Genomic DNA, 12,121 nt, shown 5'->3' on the forward strand with positions numbered 1-12,121 from the left:
ATCGGGCACCATGTCGCAGGGATTCTGCCACTACACAGAACTCTGCATAGAGACTTGGAACCTCAGTGAATTAGGGTGTACCAAAACCCACCTTAGTATCCAAGATCCCCTACCAGACTAGCAATCAGTGTCTCATTGGTTCTTCCATACCCCCAATGATTAGACAACCCAGAACATGGACTGAGAACACCTCAGGTAACGTGGAACACATGAACACTCTTTCATTATACTATCATACCAGTCCAGAACGAGGAGTAAATGAAGACACGTGCAAGTTTGAAATATTTATTTTTAATGCCGTGTTCTCAGGCGCAGTATCTTAGCTAATACAAGCAAACATATTATAAGCAACAAGGTTATCAGCATAATTACTATTCCATAAAATACAAAGGGAGAAAGCATGTTAAAATGCTAAAGGGAAGAAGGCTAAATGACACATCAGTCTTACCCTCCCTTGCTAGTATATTATATTATATCTACAGAAGCTCTGTTTGGGTTTTAGAAGGGCGGCCCCATACCTCTGGTCTTAGTAGAAAGTGATCACATCATCTTCTACACCAGCTCTCTGCATGCGGATATTCATCAAGTGTGTTTGCATGCTCTGCGCAGTGCATTATTAAACGTGCCAAAACCAGAGTTGGCCACAGCTGTATATATGTTATGTCTAGGACGTGCGCTGATCAGACCGAACAACAACCACTGTGTTGAAATAACCTTGAAGGCCTCTGCAGTCACTGTTCAGACATAGCTTACCAAGCAAAGCTGATACAATAGGAAAACATATTATTCACGTGTGAAGCAAAATATTCTACTAGGCTCAAAGCATTAATAACAATATGTGCAGTGTGAAGAAGCAGCAGAAAGGAAAAATGGCGTTTAAACTTCTAATAAGCTTATGCTATCTTAACACAGTGTGACGGCAAAGCCTATCTCCATGACACACTTATATACACAAATACTGACATATACTAGTTTAAAACATATGTAGTTACTCATAAAGACACTATTGAGAGTCATTCACTCACTAACACACCCATACACACACTCATCCACCCATACAGTCCTGCACACATACTGTCTTCACACATACAAACAGTAACTCACTCATTTATGCATCTATGCACTAAGTAATACCCCCCAGCAAACCACACAGACACTCACACACTCATACTGATACTAAAAAAACAACTAATAACCCATATAGACACTCATGTAGCTACTCACCAACCCATGCAGTCATTTATACACAAAGTGAGAGACTGATACAGATATTTACATATTTAAACATTACTCGTTAACACATGTATTCACTAAGATACTGTCAGCATGGTCCCTTATTGTTCAAATTCAGGTTCCAGGTGTTGTGGTCAAGGCTCTGTCAGTAAGGAAGATTGAAAGGTGCTGCAGTTGTCTTGGAGGCAACTAGTGGCTCAGCGATCCAGGTAAAAGCATTAGACCGCTGCCGCCCCCTTTCGTGGTTTTCTAACATGGCGGTCATTACTATTTTTCGCTGGTTAGCGCTCTAGTATTTTAAGAGCAATCAAGCGGTTCTTGTCTTCATGCGCGAGTGTTTGAAGCTCAGCGCACTTCAACAGTCGTTTCATCGAGGGAAGCTGCGTATTCCTAGTGCGCAGAGTATTTTGTCAGGAAACTTTGCGAGGGATTTATTTCTGCTCGTCTTCCAATATCTGCCTTGTTCCCCAAAGTCCTGAGGTCAGTACTCTGCTTCATTTGAGCCGTCATGGGAATTTCAGGTATTTCGCGGTGGACTAGAGAGGGACCCGTATGAGTGTCTTTAGTAGTCCATCCTCTTGTACTTCAGTTGTTCTTTTGAGTGTGCACAATTGTGGAGTCTGAACAGTTATTTGGGACTCTATAGCATCAATTCTACACTGTATATTAGTCACAAGAGATATCCTCTTCGAACTTTTGCTTACTTTAGACCTGCGCTGTAGTTTCCTCCAGGTTACTTACAGTGCTTTTGAACAACAGAGACAGTAGTACAAGGAAAGGCTTTAACTAGCCTTTTTATTTTCCTCAGAATTACATAGAGACTAGTAGTTCTTTCCAGTTGTTACTACATCTCCAAATTCAAGCTTGTGATAGCCTGCAACCTTGAAGGAGGTGAAAATATATATATATATATAGATATATATATATATATATATATATATATATATATATATATATATATATATATATATATATATATAGATATATATATATATATATATATATATATATATATATATCTCTATATATATATATATAGATATAGATATATATATATATATATATATATATATATAGATATATATATATATTCACTGAAAAAACTATAGGTTTCACACCAGTTATAGTTAGCTGAACATTTTACTCATACAAAACCATTGAAATTCCCACGTTATAGTTAGTTGGACTCACTAAAACTCGCGCGCCCGCAATCCACTGCTGATGATGTCACATATTACATCATTCATGACATGGTCAGTGACATCACTGATGACATCACTGATGACATCTCAAATGACATCACTGATGACATCACTGATGACATCATACAGTGTCTGTGTGTTTCTGTAAAGTTAAAATATGTTTAAGATATTGAAGAATGAGTGTATATATGAGTGTCTGGATAAAGGATTTAGTAGGGGCGTGACTGACTGTATGAGGGGGTGATTAAATGTATCTTACTGAATGCATGGGTTAGTGAGTAAACTGTTTGCATTTGTGCATCATTATGTCTGTTGTTGTGTTAGCTGCTCCATGTATTGATTAGTAGCTATATGATTGGCTGTATGGGTTATTGATTTGTTGCCCAAGTATTTGTATGTGAGGCTGAGTGTGTGTGTGGGTGGCTGGGAGGTGTGTGACTCTGTGCATAGATGTGTGAGCAGTTGATTCACTTAGTGTATGGGTTCAAGAGTGCATGTGAAAACAACTGTATGGGCGGTTGATTGTGTGCATGGGTGTGTTGGTGAGTGAATGAATATCTCAGTACTACATGTCCAAGTAAGTACATATGTAAAACACAGTGCATGTGAGAGTTGGCATATATCAATGACTATACATGAGAGCCTGTGATTACGTAAGTGGCTGTATGGATCAATGTGTACTTGTATCAGTGATTGTAAAAGAGAGTAAGTATGTGTTAGTATATGTTTGAATAAGTAAGGTTTACTGTGTATAACTGTGTAGTTGAGGAAATGGGAGTGTGATTGATTCTTTGCATAACTGACTAGGTGTTTGAGTAACTTTGTGGATGAGTGTCAGCATGTGAGTGTCTGTATAGATGTATGAGTGGATATGATAGTGTTCTGTTGATGAGTGACTGTATGTATGAGTGATTGTATGGGTGAATGAGTGGATGTGTGTGTAGACCTAGGAATCAGTGCGTATGTAGTTACGGGTATTGGTGTGTCAATAATTTCAGGAATGGTAGTTTGTATTTAACACTGGGTGTATCAAAGGTTAGATTAGAGTGTGAGGAGGTGCATCGTATTATCACATGGATGATGTCATCAGTGATGTCATCAGTGATGTCATTTGAGATGTCATCAGTGATGTCATCAGTGATGTCATTTGAGATGTCATCAGTGAAGTCATCAGTGATGTCACTGACCATGTCATGAATGATGTAATATGTGACATCATCAGCAGTGGATTGCGGGCGCGCGAGTTATAGTGAGTCCAACTAACTATAACGTGGGAATTTCAATGGTTTTGTATGAGTAAAATGTTCAGCTAACTAAAACTGGTGTGAAACCTATGGTTTTTTCAGTGAATTTCAAAGGTTTTTTAAATGCTAATTCCTAACTATAACGAGTGTGAAACCTATGGTTTTTTCAGTGAATTTCAAAGGTTTTTTAAATGCCAATTCCTTTCTATAACGATTGTGAAACCTATGTTTTTTTTGTGAATTTCAAAGGTTTTTTAAAAACTAATTCCTAACTATAACGTTTGTGAAACCTATGTTTTTTTCAGTGAATTTCATAGTTTTTTTAAAAGCTAATTCCTTTGTATATCGACTTTGTAACCTACGATTTTTTTTTATTAGCTGTTTTTTACAACAATAAATTATATTTAAAAAAAAAAAAATATTTGTTCAATGTATATATATATTTTTTTAAATTTTTTCCTGGTGCGCTCAGGGTGCGCGCACCGGTAAGCTCTCCCGAGAGCGCACCGAGAGCGCTATTTCTGCGTTCGTAAAAAAAAAAATGTATGAAAAGTAAATAATAATGCAAGACATTTAGTACCATAATTATAAAAGCAGTATTTTTGATTTACGAAATGAAAATGATTTTACATTTCCGTAAAGCTATCAAAACGTCACTCAGGCGTGCTGCGTAAGCGCCCCCGGAAGCGCCTACGTTCGCGCCGCGTAAGCGCCCCCGGAAGCGCTCCGGTGCGCGCAGCATAAGTGCGTCAAGTCATGTGACCTTAAAATAGCTCTTTTCATTGGTTGCTAACAGTTTTTTTTACAAAGAATGAAATCCCCACCCATTTCCTTCACTTCTTCTCTCACTTTTGTGACTGCAAGACCTGTCTTTTTGCTCTTGGATCTTTGTTGGATTACCATGGCTGCCAGAGCATCCAGCAGCGATGATGACACAGAGGGATTTATTGATGAAGAGATTCCTCAGCCCAGGGTAAAAGAACACTTCATATGGAAGTTTTTTTCCATTCCAGATGATAAAAAAAAGTAAATGCTCCAAAGGTGGAGTGCCGAATTTGTCACACTGTCCTGTCACGGGGTGACCCCACCAAAAAATATTCATTTGGAAACTCCACCATGATTGGCCACGTCGAGAGGAGGCACCCCCAGAACTATGCCTGGGAGAGTGTCAGGGCTCTGCCACGAGAGGCTCCCAGGGATGGTGCCTCTACTTCAACCGGAGGACCAACTACATCGGTGAGGGGGGGACCAGAAGAGCTGATCCCTAATATTCAGTCAGCCACCGCTGCCGTCCCCAGTCCTAATTTTGATTATTTTTTTTTGCTCCTGTTGAGCAGTTTCCCATTCCCTTTGTTCAAAAAAAAGAAAAAAGAAGAAAAAAATGTTCTTTTCAGAACTACCTCCAATTCTCATCAAAGAGCTGTTTTCTTAAAACAATGAAAAAGAGTAACTGAAGTGGAGTGCAGTGAGAGAAGAGAGGAAAATGAGTGAGAAAGCAAAGAAAGGGACGAGAGGGGAAGGGAAGTTAAGTAGGGGGACTGAAAGAAGGTGAGTGTGGGGAAGGAGAGTGAGGAGAAGGAGAGTGAACATGGGGAATGTGGATAAGTGAAGAAAATGTTGTAAAAGAACGGTGGTGTGGAAGGGTAAGAAAAGAGCAGTGATATTTAGGAAAGAGTGGAGATACAGACTGGATAAAGACAATTGAGTGTGAGACAAGGTGAGTAAGGCAGTGAAGAAACAGAGAAAGTGAAAGAAAAAGTAAGAGTAGAAGACTGAAGGCCTCATTTATGAGGCCATGCGTCACTTTTACGCCGCCGGTGTGTCACTTTTTGTGACGCACCAGTGGTGTAAAAAATGCACCTTGTTGAGTTATATTTACAAAGTGACGCATCTAGGTAGATGCGTCACTTTGTAAACCCCTGCGCCACATTATACCTGCGCCAGGTGTAATGTATGCAAAGGGGCGTATTGAGGCAAGAAAGGGTCGTAGAACTGACGCAGTGAAATCTATGAGATTTCACTGCGTAACTTTTAGGACACCATTGCATCAAAATCTTGCACCTGCCTCACAGCAGGCGTAAAACTGACGCAGGCCCTTTCACATGGGGCTGGCCCCATGTGAAAGGATGCATTGCTGGAGTTGCGTCACTTTTGTGACACACTCCAGCAAAGCATCACTTTTGCGCTTACAGATACGTCAGATATACTGACGTATCTGTAACTCCTTGCGACATAATGCGTCATACATTAAATATGACGCATGAGTAGAAGACTGAAGTCCTCATTTATGAGGCCATGCGTCACTTTTACGCCACCGGAGCGTCACTTTTTGTGACGCACCAGTGGTGTAAAAAATGCACCTTGTTGAGTCATATTTACAAAGTGACGCATCTAGGTAGATGCGTCACTTTGTAAACCCCTGTGCCACATTATACCTGCGCCAGGTGTAATGTATGCAAAGGGTGCGAATTGACGCAAGAAAGGGTTGTAGAAGTGACGCAGTGAAATCTATGAGATTTCACTGCGTCACTTTTAGGACACCGTTGCGTCAAAATCTTGCGCCTGCCTCACAGCAGGTGTAAGACTGACGCAGGCCCTTTCACATGGGGTTGGCCCCATGTGAAAGGATGCATTGCTGGAGTTGCGTCACTTTTGTGACACACTCCAGCAATGCATCACTTTCCTCTAAACACTCTACTTTATTGTTTTTACTCTATTTTTGTACACTGTTTTTCCCTGTGGTGCGCTCAGGGTGCGCGTACCGGAGAGTTTACCGGGGAGCGCAGCCAGCGCTTACCCCGCGAAAATTAAAAAAACAAAACAGTTTTTTGCCTTTCAAGGTCCTTCTAGGCCCCCCTCAGGTAACCTAGGGGGTCAGGGTGTGTCTACTCTGCCCCTTTTTTATTATTTCCCCCTTTCTTTTTCACCTCTTGTGTCTCGATTCTACCAAGACACAAGATGGCGGACTCTCCGGACTGTTTAGAATGTTGACAGACACCCGACAGCCAATCAGCTTTCCGCTCGCGCACTCTCGTAGCGTGCCGGGTGCGCTCCCCGGTACGCGCACATGTGAGCGCTCGGAGAGCGCCTATAGATATATATGTGTTTTTGAAGTTAATTTTCGTAAAAACCACTGGAGCAATTTTCACCAAACATAGCAAAGGCACATCTGCGTACCAGTCCCTACAATTTTGCCAAGTTTGGCGTAATTCCGTTCAGCGGTTCGGGCTGTAGACTTGTCAGACCGTCCTACGGAAATTAACATGGGGAAAACACGTTTTGGGACCCCCCTTTTTTCTCAGCCCCCACTTCACGAATCCCCCCAAAACTTTCAGGGAAGGAGCGCAGCGGAGCTGGCCAAAATTTTGGAAAATTACACACAAATTCCTGAACCGGCGCCAGAGTTATTCCCAATAGAATGTTGTGGATTTCCTATGGTAGCCAATCCTAACTATAACTACCTACTGGCGACCGCCAGTAGGTAATATATGTATATATATTCACTGAAAAAACCATAGGTTTCCCACCAGTTATAGTTACCAGGAAATTTTACTCGCATAAAACCATTGAAATTCCAACGTTATAGTTAGTTGAACTCACTATAACTTGCGCGTGCAATGCACTGCTGATGACGACACATATTACATCACTCATGACATGGTCAGTGACATCACTCATGACATCAGTGATGACACCATCTAGTGAATGTGTGTCTTTCTGAAAAATAAATATGTGTTATATATGTATATGTAAAAGTTGATGGAAGAATAAATGTTTAAATAAGTGTTTACATGGATATTTGTTTTTAAAAATTGATTGGTTAACTGGCTTATTAAGTGTATCTTAGTGAATACATATATTAGTGAGTAATGTTTAAATATTTAAATATATGTATTAGTGTTTCACTTTGTGTATAAGTGGCTGCATGGGTTGGTGAGTAGCTACATGTGTATGTATATGGGTTATTCGATTTTTTTTAGTATCAGTATGAGTGTCTGTATGGTTTAGTGGGGGTATTACTTAGCACATAGATGCATGAATGACTGACTCTCTCTTTGTATGTGTTTTGGAGACAGCATATGTGCAGGACTGTATGGGTGGATGAGTGTGTATATATGTGTGTTAGTGAGTGAATGACTGTCTCACTCATGTCTTTATCAGTAACTACATATGTTTTAATCTAGTATATGTGAGTGTTGATGTATATAAGTGAGTATATGTGAGAGTGAGAGATAGTAAGAGTTCCTGTTTAAATAAGTATGTGTTTCTATAAGTGATTGTTTAAGAGAGTAAGTATGTGTAAGTTTCCTTAGAAGTAAGGTGGTAGTGTGTGTATAGCTGTATATGCAAATAAATGGATGTTCAATAGTTTATTTGTATGTGTGAGTATGTGTGTGAGTGACTTTTGGATGACTGTCGGTGTGTAACAAGATGTATAGGTGTATCACTACATATGAGTGAGTATATGTATGAGTGACTATATAGAGCTGTTGGTGAATGAGTGATGTGTATATAGATGGTGGAATTACTGAATTGGTTGTTGTAACTTGTATGGGTATCTCCATTTTGTTGTAAATTTTAGTTTCTATTTTTGAATATGTGTTTCAAGGGTTACATTACACTGAAAGGAGGTCTGTCACTCTGTCACAAGGATGGTGTCATCAGTGATGTCATGAGTGATGTAATATGTGACTTCATCAGCAGTGCATTGCACGCGCAAGTTATAGTGAGTCCAACTAACTATAATGTGGGAATTTCAATGGTTTTATGCGAGTAAAATTTCCAGGTAACTATAACTGGTGTGAAACCTATGGTTTTTTCAGTGAATTTAATAGGTTTTTTAAATGCTAATTCCTAACTATAACTGGTGTGAAACCTATGGTTTTTTCAGTGAATTCCATAGGTTTTTTAATAGCTAATTTCTATTATATAATGAATCCTATATCGTATATTTATGTAATACTTTTTTTTTTGCCCTGGAGCGCTCCCGGTGCGCGTACCGGTGCGCTCACCAGTAAGCGCAGTCTTCCGGCGCGCCCCGGTGCGCGTACCGGTGAGCGTCCCGTTAGCGCTATTGCCGCGAACGAAAACATCATCGTGACGTATTGCGTAGCCGCGTGATGCGTCTTATGACGCATGACGTAAGCGCACCCGGAAGCGCCCGAGCGCATACAACCGTGCTACGTAAGCGCCCCCGGGCGCGCCCCCGGGGCAGGTAGCGTAAACGCGTCGGGTCATGTGACCTGAAAATAACACTTTTCATTGGTTCAGAACACTTTTGGTTTCCAAATGATGAAACACCGGGTCATGTGACGTGAAAATAACACTTTTCATTGGTTCAGACCAGTTTTGTTTTCCAAATGATGAAAGCCCCCACCTTTTTTCCTCATTCTCACTTTGTTGTTTGAGTGAGGAAGACCTGGTTCTATTGATAGAGAAATGGCTACAGTAGCAGCAGCAGCTGGAGCATCTGCACCCCCACCACCACCACCACCACCACCACAAGGACCACCACAACATCACATTGGTGGTCAAGAAGAAGAGGAGGAGGAGGAGAGAAGGCAGTTCCTGCCTGAAGACAATCCCCCATATAAACCTAGGGAGCACTTTATATGGGAGTTTTTTTAAATCCCAAGGGGTGCAAAGAAAGTAAACGCTGCAAAGGTGACCTGTCTCATCTGTGGCGATGTACTATCCAGGGGGAACCCTGCAAAAAAATATTCATTTGGGAATCACACAATGATTCGCCACATTGCACGTTTGCACCCCAATAATTATTCTGCAGCAGAGGTGAGAGAACTGTGCAGAAACCTTCCCCAATCGTCTTCCAGAAGCTCAACTAGTAAAGAACCCACTCCATCGGGTCCAGAGGCAAGGCAGATGGTGCCAAACATACAAAGCAAGTTTGGTAGATACAAAATCGTTTGTGTATTGTGTGGGAAAACAATTACGTATGGTGAGCAAAGTATCACACTCATCAACCTTGCTGGTGATAACCACAAGTGCCCGAAGCAACCTTAATTTTTTCCTGATTTTTTTTTGCTCCAGTTGAGCCGTTTACAATTCCCTGTTTTTTGTTTCTCCCCCCAAAAAATAAAATTTTTTTTAAACTGTTCAGAAAAGCCAAAAAAAGTAAAAAATGTTCACAAAAACAATAAAAAAAATATAAAACAACAAAAAGAATTAAAAAAACAGTTCTTTTTAGAACTACCTCCAATTTATAAAAAAAATGCTACATTTTTAAAAAACTCTGTCATTCTTTTTTCTCCAGGGTACGCTCCCCGGTACGCTCCCCGGTGCACGTACCGGGCGCTCCCCCCGCGAATTAATTTTTTTATTCTTTGCCCCGCGAAGCCTTTTTATGGCCCCCACATCAAACCTAGGAGGTCAGGGGGGGTCTACCCTGCCCCCTTTTAGTCATTTCCCCCTTTGTTTTTACCACCTCTTGTGTCTCGATCCTACCAAGACACAAGATGGCGGCCGCTCCGGACTGTTTGGAATGTTGACAGACACCCGAGAGCCAATCAGCTTTCCGCTCGCGTACTCGCGTAGCGTGCCCGGTGCGCTCCCCGGTGCGCGTACCGGGGCGCGCTTATAGATATATATATTTTTTTAACCTAAATTACTCAAAATCCACTGGAGCACATATCTTGAGACATAGCAAAGGCACATTGGGCTACCAGTCCCTACAATTTTGCCAAGTTTGGTGGGAATCCATTCAGCCGTTTGGGCTAAAAGTGAGTCCAACCGCCCTATGGAAATTAACATGGGGAAAACACGTTTTGGGACCCCCCTTTTATCTCGGCCCCCGCTTGACGAATCCCCCCCAAACTTTCAGGCAAGGAGCGGAACAGAGCTGGCCATCTTATTTGAGAAATTCGCGAGAATTCGTCCACCGGCGCCAAAGTTATTCCCAATAGAATGTTGCGGATTTCCTATGGAAACTAGGTCCTAACTATAACTACCTATTGGCGACCGCCAGTAGGTAATATATATATATATTTGTACTTACCATCAATATCAGCGAAGTTCTCCAATATCACAAGAACAGCATCTGAAAAAGAAGATAAGACTGTTTTTGAACCTTCTTGACAATTTTCCACAACAGTATTCACAGGGAACTTACATAGAGAGAAGCAAACACCACTGTATTCACAGGTAATTGATTCAGGGAGAACTATAGAGCGGGTTGGCCAGTAAAATTCAGTTAAGAGGTTTGAAGTACTAGTGAGAACTTGTAATTTTGTGTTTGTTGTTACAGGTGTTGGAAGAGCCCCCTTGGGAACTCCAGTTGAACAAGACACCGCAGTGGCAGTCTCTCTTTTCTCCCATTCCCCTTTCCCCCTCTCTACTGCTAGTTGAATTTATTTCAACTGCAGTGGAGTAGAGGAGTTGGGAAAATATCTGACCCCGTGGAAGCAAGTTTCAGGTACTCAGCCTTCGACAGATACACTTAATCAGTCAATTATACAATCAATTTTACAAAACAAAATGCTCCATTTATACACTTATATATACCCATTTATTCTTTCATCAAACTTAAGAGATACATATATATAAAACATATTTAATTTTCAGAAAAACATACATTCACTGGATGAGGTAATCAGTGGGCATTTGAGATGCCATCAGTGATGTCATGAGTGATATCACTGACCATGTCATGAGTGATGTAATATGTGACATCATCAGCAGTGCATTACAGGCACGCGAGTTATAGTTAGCTGAACTTACTATAACAAGGGAATTTCTATGGTTTGTACGAGTGAAATGTCCAGCTAACTATAACGCCACTGAAACCTATGGTTTTTGCAGTGAATTTCTAAGGTTGTTTAAATGCTAATTCCTAACTATAACGTGCCTGAAGCCTATGGTCTTTTTCATTGAATATATATATATATACATATATATATATATATATATATATATATATATATATATATATATATATATATATATATATATATATATATATATATATATATATATATATATTCACTGAAAAAACCATAGGTTATAGACCATATATAGTTAGGAATTAGCATTTAAAAAACCTTATTTTACTCACACAAAACCATTGAAATTCCATATATAGTTAGTTGCACTAACTATATATCGCGCACCCGCAATCCACTGCTGATGATGTCACATATTACATCATTCATGACATGGTCAGTGACATCACTGATGACATCACTGATGACATCTCAAATGACATCACTGATGACATCACTGATGACATCTCAAATGACATCACTGATGACATCACTGATGACATCTCATTTGACATTACTGATCACATCACTGATGACATCATTCATGTGATAATACGATGAACCTCTTCAGACTCTAATATAACCTTAGATACACTCAGTGTAAACAGACACTCATAGACTGTCACTCATCCATGGAGTTACTCAGACACTTAGTCAGTCATGCAAA

The 12,121-nt window shown here is 40.4% G+C and overlaps 1 long non-coding RNA gene across 2 annotated transcripts in view; it reads right to left on the reverse strand.

The window, feature by feature from the left end:
- LOC144819515 (uncharacterized) overlaps nucleotides 1-12,121 on the reverse strand; it is a 509,138-nt gene that overhangs the window by 14,180 nt on the left and 482,837 nt on the right. For both annotated transcript variants that reach the window (XR_013607419.1, XR_013607418.1), the window contains exon 2: nucleotides 10,692-10,733. This is a non-coding gene — a long non-coding RNA (uncharacterized LOC144819515). The remainder of the gene's footprint in view (nucleotides 1-10,691; nucleotides 10,734-12,121) is intronic.

Source organism: Lissotriton helveticus, chromosome 2_1, assembly GCF_964261635.1.
Source record: "Lissotriton helveticus chromosome 2_1, aLisHel1.1, whole genome shotgun sequence".
NCBI lineage: Eukaryota > Metazoa > Chordata > Amphibia > Caudata > Salamandridae > Lissotriton > Lissotriton helveticus.